The sequence below is a fragment of the Psammomys obesus genome, unplaced genomic scaffold (assembly GCF_907164565.1).
Source record: "Psammomys obesus unplaced genomic scaffold, mPsaObe1.curated_primary_1811, whole genome shotgun sequence".
Taxonomy (NCBI): Eukaryota; Metazoa; Chordata; class Mammalia; order Rodentia; family Muridae; genus Psammomys; species Psammomys obesus.
In genome coordinates this window covers 36,816,585-36,833,381 of record NW_026585504.1, presented here as the reverse complement: position 1 = coordinate 36,833,381, position 16,797 = coordinate 36,816,585, and the positions used below count along the sequence as shown (strand labels likewise).

The window sequence follows — 16,797 nt, the reverse complement described above, 5'->3', positions numbered from 1 at the left end:
ACCCTCCCTCCGTCTTCCCTCCTATTCCCTTCCTCTATTTCTCAGAAAGGGGGAGCTGAATTTCTTACATGAGTACTGTAGCTATGTCCTCTTTCCTACCCATCCTGCATTTGTATTACTCCTCAAATACATGATTTATTATTTTAATTTTATATGTTACAGTAATAATTTAATGTCTGTAGTTGAAATAGTATTGTATCACTTCCTTTCCTCACTCCAGTCGCTCCCTCTCCCCTCCCTTGAGTCTCTGTCATGCTTTCCCATTCCCAACTTAATAGCCTCTTTTGCTTTTAATATACTTGTTACATGAATATATAATACATATATGTGTGTATACACACAGTCTGCTGAGTCCTTTTTGTTGTTTGTGTATGTATGGTTTTAAAGCTGATCACTCTCCTTTGGAAAACAAATAAGGGGTTAAACCCTGGAAGAATCTAATCCTTCTTCTAACAGACAATGATTGACTGTTGTTCCTTTTCTAGGTATAGGATCCTACAAAACTTTCTTTCTTCCCCATTAATGTTATATCTGTTGATATAACTATTACTCAGGTCTTGCTTGTGCAGTTTTCTTCTAGGTGAGACTAGAAACTAGGGTGTTTTTACATTGGACTTCTTGGCACCCAGGCACTTATATTCTTTCTATTCTAGTTCTGTTCCCTGTACCAAAGATGAAGTTGTGATGTAGGTATGTCCACGGGGTTTGGGCACCCCAGTATCCAAGACTTCTGCACTGTACCCAGCTTTGTTTTGCTGACTTGGTCTCCAATTCCTGGGGGAAAGAAGCTTGTGATGAAAGTGGGTCGTTGCAATTATCTCTGGGTAGAAGGATAATATTTAGAATTCAGTAAGGATTTTGCTCTGCCTGGCTCTCTTAAACCTCTGGTAAAATCATTCTTTTCTGAGCATTCATACGAATGCTAATTTCATGTTTCACATCTGAGTGACTTAATATTGTCCTTTTCTTTCAGTGTCTGAAATATTTATTTCAACATAATGATCTTCAGGTACTTCCATGTTGTTACAAATTGCATAGTTCCTCATTTAAATATGTAAATAATAATTTCATCACATGTGTGGACCATGTTGCCTTCATTCAATAGTTGATATATACTTGGCTTTTTCACTACCTTTCTTTACTATTGGGTATTACTTTTTAATGGACAAAAGAATAGAGATGAGTTTCTTACACAGTGGTTTCTTTTGTACTTCAATGTTTTATCTGACCTATTCGTAGGCCTGTTATTAAACAATATTGGAAGCACCCAAAGAGATTAATTTTATTTTGCTAAAATTTCAGAATAAAACCACTTTTCTCAGAATTAAATATTACATTTCACATTGTACACATGAAGAATTAGGTACCACACTTGAAAATTGTAACAAGTTTGCTTAATTGCTAAAGAAATTATTTTGAGAACAAACAGTTCAGTGTTAGACCTTTAATCTTCACCACAGTGTCACCACTTCATTAAGATTCCAGGAAAAGATTTCTTGGCTGGGGTTAAGTCCTTTAAAAGAACAAAAACTATATTTCTCCAAAGAACTGATTCTCATAAACAGAGTCTTAATGGGCCTAAGTGATGTACCTGTATATATGCCCTGATCCACTTTTACACTGAGCCTCATTATTAAGAAAGACTCTGTATCCTAAACTGACTCTTAGAACCTGCACGAATGTATCCTTTGGTGTGTCTTCTGGAAGCAACCTTCAGTGATTTATCTCTAAGCCCAAAGATGTCTTTGTGTGGAGCATGTGTGTTGAGATTAGAATCAGAGTCTGGAGTTTCTCTATGAGGTCATATGAGGTCTTTGTACAGCACTAAACTTAACACCCATAAGAACTGGGAGTAGGGCTTCCAGGAGAGGACTGTCTCCCTATGTCCACTCACCTCATTATATTGGAGTTATTGGATTTCAAGAAGTGCAATAACTCAAATGTTGAGTCTGGCTTTCCTTGTCCTTACCAAGATTACTTTTAAGAAACAACCGTTTTTTTTTTTTGTTGTTGTTGTTTTTTGTTTTTTTTTTTTGTTTTTGCATGTATATCTTTCTCTGGTGGTTGGGCAATTTGCAAATGGTAAGGTTATACATAAGCAGCACACATACTGGTGATGTGTGGATTAACATAGAGAATGTTTTTTTTTTTAATGATTCTTTGCTTTGAAAAGGTTTAAGTGGAAGTGTCTGAAATATGGATTCCTTTCTTATTGTTCCTAAAATTCTTCTAATTTTATTTTTCTTTGGGATTTGGACTTAGAGCTTTGTGCTTCAAGAAGACAGCATATTTACCCAAAGATAGTTTATAAGTAATCTCAGAGGATTTTTAATTAGGCTCCATGATTCCAGACAGTTTATAAATCCTCACATAGTGACATTCAAAAATTTTTCGTGGTTAAGTGAAAAGTCATCACTAACAGTAGATGAGTACTTATCTTGTGTCATACACAACATGCTTTGCTTCCCATTAAGTATCTTATTTAATATCAATAACCTACATTTTAGATAAATAAATTATTATTATTATAATCTTATTAGGTCTACTAATCAATATTAGAGAATACCAACTCAAGATGAAGAAGCTACCGATTGATGATGTAGAACTGATAATCAAGAGGTATACAGATGATCATGTGGTTTTCTTCCTAAGAACTAATACATGAAACAATTCAGAGCAGTTATGGTTATCCTTAGCAATAAGCTGTTCTTGAAGACATACTTGTAGCAGGATTTCACTGCAGTGCAATATCATCAGCTCTTCATGTTTTACAGTAGCCTAAAGCTCACATATGTCTTTTTTTGTGTTGGTGTTGTTTGGAACTTTTTGTTTGTTTGTTTTTGTGTTTTTTTCTAAGCACATAGACCATGACTTTCTGCCACTAATAACATAAATATATTTAACCTTAATGTTTTTGCTTCCTCAAAGTATTATGAAAGAGATGATATGGACGAAATGAGAGCAAGGCACAAAGTGGCATCAGTTCCTGGTTTGAAATCAATACACTAGCACATTTTTATTGAGTTATATAAGTTACAAATGTTTATTATATTTCAGAGTGAAGATGAAAGATTGAATACTGTCATTATAAATATAATAATTCTGTTCCTGATTGTATGTTTGTGTCAAAAGTCCTATTGAGATGGGAATGCTGATGACACAAATGCAATAAAAATCCTTTTATTCATTTATAGCCAGTAAAACAATATTAGAAGATGATATATTCCAGCTTCCTTCTGGTTAGTGTGTTGGGTCTCATTACTTTCTATTATATTTAGTGTTTGTTGAGATATCATTTGCACAGATCTTATATTCACCATTAATATTCTTGCAATGCCCTATATTGAGTCCCAGTGTACCTTGGATCTTCAGAATCAGAAGGAATTGCCTCCTTAAATAGGGATACATGGCCTACTAAGAGAATTAACTGTGGGGTCAAACACCCACAAGAGGACAGACTTGGTCTTTATGTTAGAATGTAACCCTAAGACACCCTTGCTGTAAGCTGGAAGGAGAGTAAAAGATCTATAGTTTTGACTTGTGGCTCATAAGGATTAGGTTACTTCTCAATATGAGCTCTGTGAACTCAGAAAATGTGGTGGAATTGGTGAAGAATGCTCTGTAAACTTCTGATGTTTTATCTGTCCACTGTGGAACACCAACAATTACACCCTTCTCATTGTTTGCAGTACGCCTACAATGAAGTTAGTATCTGTTATGACATACTTTCTACCACAAGACGCTTACCTTTATTTGATAGTTTTGTTGTTTTTTTTAAATTTATTCTTGGTTCATGCCTGAGGTGGAGTGGCATCTGAAAAAAAAAAAAATACCACATGGTACTTCCATCTGAAAAATGTTGGTTTTTAGTGTTAAATATGCCTTATCTTAACTCTTTGATTTAATCAGTTATAATGGGCCACAGTGCTAAATGGGAGGCCTTTCGTTTCTCTTAGAGGAAACAGTATTGTTTTGTATCTTATTCTATACAGCCTGCTTTCATTCACAGAAATATTTACACGAGGAAAGTGGAAGTAAGATCAATAATATTAATATTAATATTTCAAAAACACTAAAGCATGTGATTCAATAGAAAAGCAACACAAAGACTAATATGCAATGTCTAGGTTTTAACATTTGTGAGACAAGATATTACATGTATTGTTTTGGTCACATTATACATAATAACAAAATGTGAGCTTATTTCTGCTATTCATTCAAGGTAGACTCCTTTTAATGGTATTGAGGATTAAATGGTACAATATGAAAAGTTTTTTGTTTTGTTTTGTTTTTGGATGCCAAGGAGTAGGCAAATTGAGCCTAGAAAATGCAAAGAAATGCAGGTGTATTTAAAATGCACAAAGGTGGCATATTATGATTAATTAGAAAGTTAGGTTTCCTTAGAATGATATTCTGTCATTCATATTCAAATACAAGCTGCAATTCAACATTGCCCAATCACCAAGCTCTGCAGGGGATTCCATTTTCCTGGGAGAAGCTTGACAAATTTGCACTTTCTGATATATAGACTTTATTCTGACAAAGAGATCAACAAATAGCTCATCCAAATACCTTTGATTCAGGAGAGAAAACTAACACTTTTAGGTGCAAACCTGCAATATTCTTGGCCATCTGCATAATGACTGAAATTAGCATAGGTTTCATAGTATACAATTCCTTTAGAATTTAGATGCCTTTGAACAGAACAGAAGGCTATATATTTCCTATTAGAGAAAGTCTCTGGAAGGCCCTAGGGCCTGAAACCAAGAGCCCTATGTGAGAGGCCCGTAATGCACGGCAAGAGGACCTAAATATGGAGTGCTTCAAGGGATTACTGTGTTGTGCAAACTTTTAAAATTTTTCTCATTGTTCCTTCTGTGAAAGAAGCAGTCTTACCTTTTAAGGCACACTAATAACAAATGGCTTTTCTGTTTGCCTTGTTTACTGCAGGGTGATGTAAACTAGAAAGCAAACAATCAGTTCCCATGACGGTTTTACACAAAAGAGGAGGAGACAAGTCTGGAAAGTGAACTAGAATGGGGGTAAATACGAAGAGAAATGACAGAAAGATTGGAATGGAGTAGACACAAAAGGAAAGGGAAACATGCAATCTCTTTGGTTTTTAAGACTTGTACTTTTGACTAAAGTTTATGTACTGGAAGACTGTAACCTACTGATAGGTAATTTACTCTGCCAGAAGGTGAGTCCTGCCCCAGTTGTCAACCACACTGCAAGAGACATGATAAAATCCTATTCCTATCCTCCTATGAGACACACAGACAGAGTAACTTCTGGACATAGCACAAAGGTAGCCAGCACACCCTTATCCGCAGAGTTCATCAGTCTTATGCAATAAGCAGAAGATAACAGAATGACTGATTCTCAAGACTTCCATCTCCAATGTCCCTTCTAGTATTTCCTCTCTATCATAGAAACTCTGTTACTTGATGTGTGGTGTGTGTGTGTGTTTGTGTGTAGAATCTATGGTTCGGTTCTAATAATGTGTGATGAGTGTTTCACATTCATATTAACCAGATAAATGTATCCTTTGAGGTTTTGAGATGCATAGCAGAAATCATTGTTCCAGCTTTGGGTTAATTTTAATCCAGTCATAAACATTTTAATATAATATTTTGATTATTTGTAAATTCATACATACTTACTTTGCATTTTGATCATGTTCACCCACACTTCTTCCTCTAACTCCTCTCAGATTTTCTACTTTATATTCCTTTCCACTTCATATCATTTCTGTCACTGTGCATTATGATAGTCACTATCTTTTTGAAATATTGAAATGTGTGCATGTCATTGCTTAAGTAGAATAATAAACACATATAATATTGCAGTAGGAGGAAAGTGTGTTCATGCACAATGTTCAGACCAGCAGAATAGGGATAACTACTCTGGCAAATGAGGCTTAGAAAGAGAACATTTGTGGCCCTCTGCAACTTACAACTTTGTCAGCTCTGTTTTCTCAAGGATGCTGACTGGATAGCATATGTGGTTCATTCTCCTTTGTTAGTGGTCCCAGTTAAATGGATAGAGAGAGTCAGATTTAAAAGCAATCCACAGAGAGTTGGAAAACCACTGTGTCTCCCTGATCTCTGGCTCTGTCTATAAATGTGGACACTGTGCTATGAGACGCAGTTATCTCTTTCTATATTAAAGTGCCATGATTTAAAAAAAAAATCACTTTCTTTAAGCCTCATTTCTTTAAAAATCTATAAATAGGGAGAATGCCTACCTCACAAGGTGACTTTAAGGATTAAAAGATAGTAATCCTGTATCTCTTCTTACACAGATCTGTTTGGTTTCCAGATTTACTTAGCGAGACTTTGAAGAGTGAGTTCTGACAACAAACGGTAGCATAGTTTGAAATTACTTGAATTTGGTATTGCGTGAAGTAAATGGTTTTGAAAAAGTTAAGATATATTAAAAGTGTTTAGTTCCAGGATATCTATGGAAGACCTTTATAGGCAATGATCAGTGAGGACTTACCCTAGTCTTCTTGACCTTGACGCTAGAAAAAGCCTGCTTTTACTGTGCAACCCTAGGATCTAGCACGGTGTCTGATAGGGAAATGTGCAGGAAATGTCTGTAGCTCTCAGGCCAGACCCAGAGCCCTGCTGAGTCTTGTCTTTTAAGAGCACTCCATACTATCTAGAACAGTGGTTCTCAGCTTGAGGGTGAGGATTCTTTGGTGGGGCCACATATCAAATATTTAATTCAATTCATTGCAATTCATAACAGTAGCAAAAATGGTTATAATATAGCAACAAAATAATTTTATGGTTGGGGACACCACAAGATAATAAACAGTATATAAAGCCTGTCATCATTATGAAGGTGGAGGACCACTGATCATGGAGTTTTAAATTGGTCAAAGATGATTTTTCAAAACACACACACACACACACACACACACACACACACACACACAAAATTGATAGAGATACAGAATGAGCACATGTTAGGGAATTTCTTAACTTATTAATCAGTGAGAGAGCCAGTAGTGATAACTAGTTCAAAAGAAAATCCAGAATGGAAAAGTATTTGTAGAGAACAAATATGGAAATTACTCTGAAAATGAATATGGAATATTTTTATTGTTGGCTGCCTATTTATTATTTTAAGTGTATAGGTGTTCTCTTTTCATATGTGTCTACAAACGATAAGTATATTTGATATCTGTTGAAGTAAAAATAGTCCCTGGGACTGCCATTAGAGGTATTCATAAGCTATCACATGAGTGTTAGGAATCAAGCGTGAGTCCCTTGAAAGAGTCTCTTTTAAAATTTCCTCTTTATTCTTCTCTCATATACTACATCTCTACAGCAGCTTCCCCTCCCTACATTCTTTCCAGTCCTTCTTCCTGTATTCCCACTTCCCTAGATCCATCACACCTCCTTTTCCCTTCAGAAAATAACAGGCCTTCCAGTACATCAACCCGATAGGGTATAACAATATGCATTGAGACTAGAGATAAATATTCATAACAAGGCAAGAAGGGGCAAACCAGTACTAGGAAAAGGTTACACAAGGAGGCATAAGAGTCGGAGACACCCCTAGTTCCACTGTTAGGAGTCCAACCAAAACCCCAAGCGGAACAACCACAACATGTACCCAGAGGACCTTTCACAGTCCCATGGAGGCTGTATGGTTGCTGTTTTACTTAGGTCTCTGTGAGCCACTATGAGCACCATTCAAGGTAGATCAGTCATTGGTTGACCACTCCCACAATTAATTGATCTCTGTGAGCTGTGAGCTGTGTCCTTCTGGTTTCCTAAACCACTTTTCTCCTAGAATCAATTCTCCCTTTCTTCTCCGGGGCTCACCTAGATCCACCCAATGGTTTTCTATGTGTCTCTGTTTCTGCTCCCATCAACTGCTGGAAGAAGCCTCTGATGACAACTGAGCTAGGCACCAATCTATTAATACAGCAAAATATCAAGTAGAATTATTTCATTGACTTTGTTGTTGTTGTTGTTGTTTGTTTGTTTGTTTTGTCAGTCATGTCAGACACCCTAGGTGTTTGAACCATCTAGTCTCTGGAACCTGACCATCCAGGCACTATAGGACATGTGCTCATTCTCTTGGCTTGTACCTCAAGGTAGATCAGTCATTTGTTGAACACTTCCACAAGCTCTGACTCATCATTGCCTCAAACACATCTTTCAAGCAGGAAAGGTTGTGGGTGGTAGGTTTTCTGGCTGTGTTGGTATCCCAGTAGCACCACTGGGAGCAATCCACAAAGCCAGAGAAGTTACATAAACACGACAGTTCTAGAGGACAAGCATGGATCTTCCTGGAAGGGAGATTTTGAGAGTAAACCTAGGGAGTATGGGGATGAGAACAGGAGCAATCAGATGAAGCAGAGAGGAATGGAGGAGAGAGTATGGATAGAGTTGACCGGAATAGGTGGGCATGGAGGGGGCAATGTGGAAACCTTGTGCAGTGGAGACAACTTCCTGGATCCTATGGGGCTGATCCTAGCAAGGGCCCCTAGGAAAGGAGGATATGGAGCCTGGATTGGCCAACTTCTGTAAACAGGGTAGACAAACAGTCCTCTTAACGATTGAGCTATTTCTCCAGCACCTGATTAGCTATTTCATTTTTATTTCATTTTTTTTTTTTACAATTTATTCATTTTATATCCTGATTGAAGCCCCATCCCTCAATTCCTCCCAGTCCCTTCCTCCCTCCCAATTCCACCCTATCTCCTTCCCCTAGTTCACTGAAAGGGGGAATCCTCCTCCTTTGCCATCTGCCCATAGCTTATCAAGTCTCATCAGGACTATGTGGTTCATCTTCTCTGTGTCCTGGTAAGGCCACATTTCCAGCGACGAGTGATCAAAGAGAAGGCAACTGAGTTCATGATAGAGGCAGCCTCTGCTCGGTTAGCTATTTCTTAAACATGAAATGATAGAAGGGTTTTGTTATTCTGTTATAATGATCTTAAGAAATGAAGCAAGAAGCAATACAGGATTGAAAGTCTCTTAATAAATATAGTTAATATCAGAATATTAAAATTTATAAGTATAATAATTTTAGTCAGCAGTTCTCAACCTATGGGTATCATTTCCTTTGGGGTTTGAATAACCTTTTCACAGGGGTTGCCTAAGACCATTTCGAAAACAAATGTATTTACATTATGATTCATAACAATAGCAACTAAAATAATTTAATGGCTGAGGTCACCACAACAAGAGTAACTTTATTAAAGGGTTTAGCATTAGAAAGGCTAAAGACCCACTGGTTTAAATTAATGAAATTTTCTGTTGAATTTATTTAGATAAGCCTTGTACATCCAAAACAGCAATGGCCAAAACAAAAACCTCAAAATGATATGGTGTCTATCCTAGTTAGCTTTTATTTTCTTTCTTTCTTTTGGTTTCGGTATTAGGTTCTTGGAGACAGTGGTTTCTCTGTGTAGCCTTGGCTTTTTTGGATTCTCTTGTAGACCAGCCTGGCCTTGAACTCACAGAAATTAGCCTGACACTGCCTCTCCAAGTGCTGGGATTACAGTTATGTGTCACTGCGCCCAACCTAATTAGCTTTAATTGTGAACTTGAATCACCTTAGATCCTGAGAGTAAAGTTTTGACTAAAATATTGCCCAGATGTTCAAATGCTTTGATTGACTTGTGAGCATTTCTATAAGCAATTGACTTAATTATTAATTTATTCAGGAGTGTCCAGCTTATCAACAGATGGCACCATCACTAGGCAGCTGGTTTGGGACAGTATAAAAACATTATCTAAGCATAAGTCTATGAGAAGACAAGCTAGAAAGTAAAGTCATCAATTGCATTTCAGCAAAATTCCTACCGTGAGATTCACCCCTGACTTCCTTCAATGATGGACTTTTACCTGAAGGTTAGATTAAAGATACTCTTTCCTCTGTAAGATACTTTTTGCCAGTGTTTTTATCACAGCAAGAGAAAAGCAACCACAACGGTGTTGAAGAAAAAACTTTCAACAAATTCAGTTCAGATCTAATTTGCTTTGTTTTGGTTTTGAAAGAATACTAGATGGATAGCATTCCATTTACTAGAGCAGAAAGCTATACTTTGGGCTGAAAAGAACAGTGGGTTTTGTGAGCTAGCTTGGACAAGAGAACAGTGTAGGGTAAAATTGAGGTTGACTGGTTGCCAGTATGCCCGACTTTGACAGTTTCCTGGGAAGGACTGAAAGCTAGCAAGCAATCATTACTATACTTTAGGAAACCAGGTCTTTCTGGAATAGATTTTATGTCCTTCACTTCTGTAAAAATGAACTTATTTTGGAATTTTTATGTCTTATAAACTGTTACTCTGATTATGTGATGCCTAATATGAGTGACTTCATCTTGGCTTGATCTTCTGAAGCCTTGTGTTAGGCCGATGTCCATGCTCTTTCATTAATTTTATCTAACAGGAAAAAATGTTTAAGCAAAGATATATAATTTATCATGGCATAAATCTCATAGCGGTATTTTACTTAGGATTCACCATAGTCTAATGTAAAAGTGGTTTTCTTGTTTTGTTTTTATCTTAGATAAATTTTGTGTACAAATATTTTGATGTTTTTAAGTAAAATAAGAACCCAAGCTTCTTCCCTTAATTAAATAAAAAAGAACCATAGATTTGGATTAATTGACATTAAACTTGATATTCCCTCCATTTGACTGATAAGACTAATAGAGATACCTGCCCTGGAGAGTGAAGCTAATAGGTTCTTGGAAAAGGGTATTCAAAAAAAAATAATACTTGGAAAAATAACCATCACAGAACCGTATCCAACTTATCTCCTGTAAAAGGCTCTTCTGAATATAATCATATTTGAGTTTAAAAGCTCACCTTAATGAAATTTGATACATTTATCAATAATTTTATGTATGTCTTATCCTTTAATGACCTAGACAGAGTACTATAGATCAGTACAGATGTACATAGGGTACAGATCAGTACACTATGACCCACAATGTGCTTGTTTTAAAAGTTCTGTCTATGACTATCTATTGTGAAAATAGCAGTGGTCAAATAGCTCCCACTGAAGTCAAAGATGATGAAGATGTAGCACTGAATAAACTGAAAGCCTAATTATGTACTTTAATTTTACTTGATAAAGGTATTACCGAAGGAAAAAAAATAATGTATGTATGTTGACACTATGGAGACATCCTGACACCTCTTCGGGATCTCAGTAAATTAACTGGATTCAAGCTTGGCAAACAGGAAAACTGATACATAGACAACTTGCTACAGGTATGTGAGAGCTATAATTTACACTGCTAGAATCCTTCAAAGATCCATTGATGATGGGGTGGTTAATTACTTTTCAGATAATTATAATGTTTCTTTGGTACAGCTGACAGCTTCTGTTCCCTCCCCATATGTACACATGTGGATGTCAGCATATGGCTGAAAGTCTGTCCATTTCATCTTGTTTATTTGGGCCTTCAGTCAGTTACAAATGGATGAAACAGGAAAGTACCCACCTCATAAAACTTTTGCTACAGGAGATTTATGCACAATGATAGGAGTCAAACTGTTACTCAAACAGATGTTTCCACCCGCTGCCCTGGGATTTTAAAGGGTGGTAAATGGGCCTGCCAGAATTCAAAATAAAATTAGCAACAAATGGTGATGTGCCACCTTTTTTGTTGTTTTGAAGCTGGGGCAGCATTTGGATCATTAATATGGAACAGAGTATTTGGGTAAGGCAACTGTCTTTACTCTCCCTTCGGAAGCTTGCTTATTGGAAAACTTGATGTGGTGACAGCATGAAGGTATTTTCTGCAGGATTATTGACAATGTTTTTCTTGCTTGAATGAACCTATAAGGAAGAATGAAAATGCAAGTCACCCAACAGAAATGGCCTTGTGTGGGCTGAGGACACGGGTTATAGCCTTCTCTCTTGCTAAATCTAGTACTATTTAGAGTCAAAGCAACCCAAGTTGTTCAGTCTGGGAAATGCAAATAGCCTGCTTGCTCAGCTGTAGTTTTCACTGTGTTTCAACAAAAGGAAAAAAAATCAAATTGCTTTGACATTCAGCACCATTCATGATAAGGGAGAAGATAGTACCTGCCATTTTAAGTGACAAATACTTACTTGAATTCCTGATGGAGTTTTAAAGGGATGAGGAAAAAAAAATGTTACTTGGGAAACAGAAACCAAATAGGTTTCTCTCATGCTGTCTTCTGCCAATATTATAATGTTTGTCCCACAATAATACTGACATAGTCATCCCAGGAGGCAATGATAGCACATTCTGTAGATTAAGCTCAATAATATTGATTTATTTATATATAAATATTGATTTATATTTAATATATATCAAATATTGATTTATATGCATATATAAATCAATATTAAAGAAGATGATTTGTCTAAGAAATCACATAAGCATACAGGTAAACAAGACCTTGTGGGTAAAAAGTGTTATTAAGAACAAAAAATCATTAGAAAGGTGACATGCTATGCTCTAAAAGGAACATGAGTAAAAAGAGAAAGAATGCTTCAAGTTTGTTGGTTTTGTTTTCTTTCCTTTTCTCCCTTAAGTGGCATAATGAGAATAGATATTATCCTGGCAACACTCAAGGACTGAAACTGAAACAATACAAAAACAGGAAGAAGAAAAAAGGAGTTTTAGTATACATACATTTTTATCATCCTTCCTTACAAGAGAGTTTGTTGTCTTCTTTTTAGATGTAACATTTTCTTCATGAACTTGGGTTCTGCAGTGGATTTATATGTTTCCTACTTTGCTTTCTGCTGATTATTTTTCTTAGCCTGGTGTATTTTGATAATTTTGCATTGAGTGTGGCATTCTATGTTCCTTTCTCTACAATCCTCTTCGTGCTCCACACTTATAATAACTGTGTCATTCTTTCAGGTTATTTTCATTGTATACAGAATATTGCACACTGAATATTTTAGTGGACTTGTCCAAGATCTGTTAAGCAAATAATGGAAAATTTAAAATGAAAAACTGCACCCCCAAGAATGATTTAATTAATAAATGCAGGATCGCCTAGCCTGGCTGCAAGAACAAGATCCAGAGTGTTGAGTTACTGGAGTTTAATATATTAAAGGAGAAGTTTGCATACATGCTATAAGGTGTCCTCGCTGGTATCAGCCCAGAAATGCTGGGTAATGTTGAAGCTCAGGAGAAAACTGCATGTATCATGTTTTGGACACATTGACAACGAGGCAGTAGTACCTCATTGTAGATATTTACTGTGTTATGTGCTCATCCTTCACCTATTTTCAAATAGGATTGTTTGGCTTTTAAACTTTCACTTTGTAATCATTCTTTTCATTAAAATTTCTGTATCAGTCAATATTAAACTTGACTGACAAATGTTTTCTACAATCTGCTGATTGTCTTAACAACATAATAAGCCACTATATGATATTTTTATTTTAGTGATACCTGTTTTATCAGATTTTTCCATCATGACTCAAACTGTTACTTTGCTTATATACTCTTAAATCTCAAAGAAAAATTTCTTCTATGCATTTTCCAAAATATTTTATATTTGATATAATATAAGCAAATAAATGTGTTCTACTGAGTTAATTTTGAAACCAAAGGTATTTTTTATGACCTTAATATCTTTTGTTTCTTTGGGAGTAGACATCGATTGTCTTTCTGTATTGCATTACATTTTTGATGCTCCTGATAGTTGTAACAGTGTCTTTCGTTACCCATTTGTCCACCACTGACACAGTGAGGAGGGAGACATAAGGGTTTTTATTGCTAGGTGGTACTGAGTCTTTGTGAGATATGTTTCTTTATTCATTTATTTTTAAAATAGATTTCTTTCATGCAATCTTTTTGTTATTGTTATTGTTTTTTTGTTGTTGTTGTTGTTGTTTCTTCGAGACAGGGTTTCTCTCTGTAGCCTTGGCTGTCCTGGACTTATTTGTTTTATTGTTCTTTTTTTTTCTTTTTCTTTCATTTATTTATTTTTTTACAATTTATTCATTATTTATCCCAACTGAAGCCCACTCCCTCAACTCCTCCCAGTCCTAATCTCCTGCCTCTTCCCCCTATCTCCTTCCTCCAGTCCACTGAAAAGGGGACAAAGCTAAAAATCCTGAACCCAGAGACAACCAAGAACCATGCATGGAGAAGATCTAGACCCCCTCTCGGATGTAGCTGATAGACAGCTCAGTCATGGCGTGCGTCATGAGTAAGGGCAGCAGGGTCTGCCTCTGTCATGAACTTGATAGACTGCTCTTTGATCACATGCCCCTGTTGATTCAGCCTTGCCTGGCCACAGAGGAAAAGGATCCAGACAGTCCTGATGAGACTCAGGGGCAGATGGCAGAGTTGAACTAGCTTTGTAGAACAGACTGGCCTCAAATAAGAGATCCACCTGCCTTTGCCTTCGAAAGTGCTGGGATTACAGTAGCGCACCACCACCACCACACCTGGCTCATTCAATATATTCTCATCAAAGTTTCTCTTCTCTCAGTTCCTTCCAGATCTTCCCCAGCTCCCCACCCACCCAACTGTATCCTTTCTTTTCTTTTTCTTTTTTTTTTTTTTATAAGACAAACAAGAAACAAAACAAAACAAAGCAACAACATTAAAAAACAACACTTGCAAAATAGAATAAAACAAATACAGGCTTTTCTTCTCTTTGTTTCTTTTTGTTTGATTCTGTTTTGTTTTGTTTTTATTGTTGTTGTCTATTGTTTTAACTAATTTCTGTGTATTTGTTTAATTATATTTTGGAGATGTGTCATCTTCATGGATGTTGCAAAGGGTAGTGCATACTTTATCCTTTATCTGCTTAAAAAAGATGAAAGTCCTCTTTGATGTCACTCTTGGGAATTTGAAACACCTTGCTATATGTAACCTGCTGGAGAGTGAAATCTCTAGTTTCCAGTACAGATCTGCTGTACTAAAGACAATGCAGCCACTCCTGATGAGACCTAACAGACTAGGATCAGAAGGAAGTAAAAGAAACCCTCCCCTACCAGTGGACTTGGGGAAGAGAGTGTGTGGAGAAGGGGGAGAAAAGGAGGGGTTGGAAGAGGTGGAGGGAGGGAGCTAGAGGGGGGATACAAAGTAAATAAAGTATAATTAAAAATAAAAAAAGAATAAAAGAACTGGAAAGAAAAAAAAGAGTTGGGTTAAGGTCTTTTTTTGTTGTTGTTTTTTTCAAGATAGGGTTTCTCTGGAACCCTGGCTATCCTGGATAAGACCACTTTTGTTGTTGTTTCTTATGTTTAATTTGATGGAAAAAATACTTGAAAGTTTTTTGTCTCTATTTTTTAATTTAGTTTTTATATTACTTACATTTTAGTCACTTTGTATTCCAACTGTAATCCCCTTCTTCATTCCCTCCCAATCCCACCCTCCCTCCCTTATCTCCTCCCAAACCCCTCCCCAAGTCCACTGATAGGGGAGGTCTTCCTCCCCTTCCAGGTCTCATCAAGACTGGCTGCATTGTCCTCCTCTGTGGCCTGGCAAGGCTGCTCCCCCCTCAGAGGAAGGTATAAAAACACATTTATTTGTTTGGTTTCTTCATTTCTTTGTATAAGCATGCATCCTATGACATGTATGTTAGTGCAAGGGGAGGAGGAGTCCAGAATGGAAATAGGTTCTCCCTTCTATCATATGACTACAAAGGATTTTGCTTCTCAAGCTTTGCTGTAAAGTATTTTCTGTTTTCTTATTGAGCCATCTTGACAGCTTAGAATTTCTATTTTTTAATACTCTTCCCTTTCCTTGTCATTTGTCTAATAAGAATTTTTTTAAAGGCTCTCTGTGTCTTTTGTTTGTCTCTCGTCTGTCTTTCTCTATCTCTCTCTCTCTCTCTCTCTCTCTCTCTCTCTCTCTCTCTCTCCTGTGTGTGTGTGTGTCTGTGTGTGTGTGTGTGTGTGTGTGTTAGCCCTAAACATCTCAGGCTTACTTTGTGTCAGAGACAGGCCTTGGTTTATGATCCTTCTGCTTCCACCTTCTAATTGCTGGAATTACATACTTAATATACATATACTATACATACATATATGTAATCATAATGTACAAATACAGTTTTTGGTTTCAAATGGGCCCATCTTGTCCTAAACTGTCACTAAATTCCTGTTACCATAGCCCCTTGATGTATCATGTGTTTGGAATTATAGTTGTAGGTCAGGAATGGATCTTAGTATCTGTCCCATACAAACCAAAATAAAGTATCTACAGAAAAGAATTTTAGAAGACCATTGGGCTGGCAAGATTATTTATCACGATTGTTTATGGTGACAGTAATTAATTCTACCATTAAACATAGTTCAAAGAAGAATTCTGAATTTTATTAACTTATAATAAAGCGCTTCATGTTGGGGAATCACATAAATAATGGCTATAGAGTTACCTAAAGCAAAAGCTTTATCTAGTAATATAAAAAGCTCTTGACATGTGAATCTGAGCAAATGTTCTCCAGTACTACACTCCTTTGCTAGGGGATGGCAGTGGCTTGGGCAAACCAGCAAGAGCCTTGATGGAAAGCAGCATGAATCCAGTTCTTGGAACTCTAGTGACACAAAAGGCAAGCCTCTGTCAGTCACTAGGAAAACCTGACAACAGCAGAGGCAGGAGTGCTGTGCTTGCCAATTTCTTTGACCTGTGTTATGAACCCTGGGGCAATTCTCCATACATTGCATAAATCAGGTTACACTAAGCAAATTTTCAAAATAATGAATATTCTTAGTACTAATAAAAGAATAAAGAAATTCTGGTTGCTCCTGGATTTCATTATGAAAGGCTTACTTTTTAGAAGAAATGTTTTCCTTCATTAATCCCAGGCTGCCA

The 16,797-nt window shown here is 36.6% G+C and overlaps 1 protein-coding gene across 4 annotated transcripts in view; it reads left to right on the top strand.

The window, feature by feature from the left end:
- The window catches only part of Lrrc4c (leucine rich repeat containing 4C), a 1,364,812-nt gene that overhangs the window by 796,165 nt on the left and 551,850 nt on the right, over positions 1–16,797 (top strand). For all 4 annotated transcript variants that reach the window (XM_055599890.1, XM_055599907.1, XM_055599872.1 and 1 more), the window contains exon 4: positions 11,112–11,248. The gene's annotated coding sequence lies outside the window, so the exon portion shown is untranslated. The remainder of the gene's footprint in view (positions 1–11,111; positions 11,249–16,797) is intronic.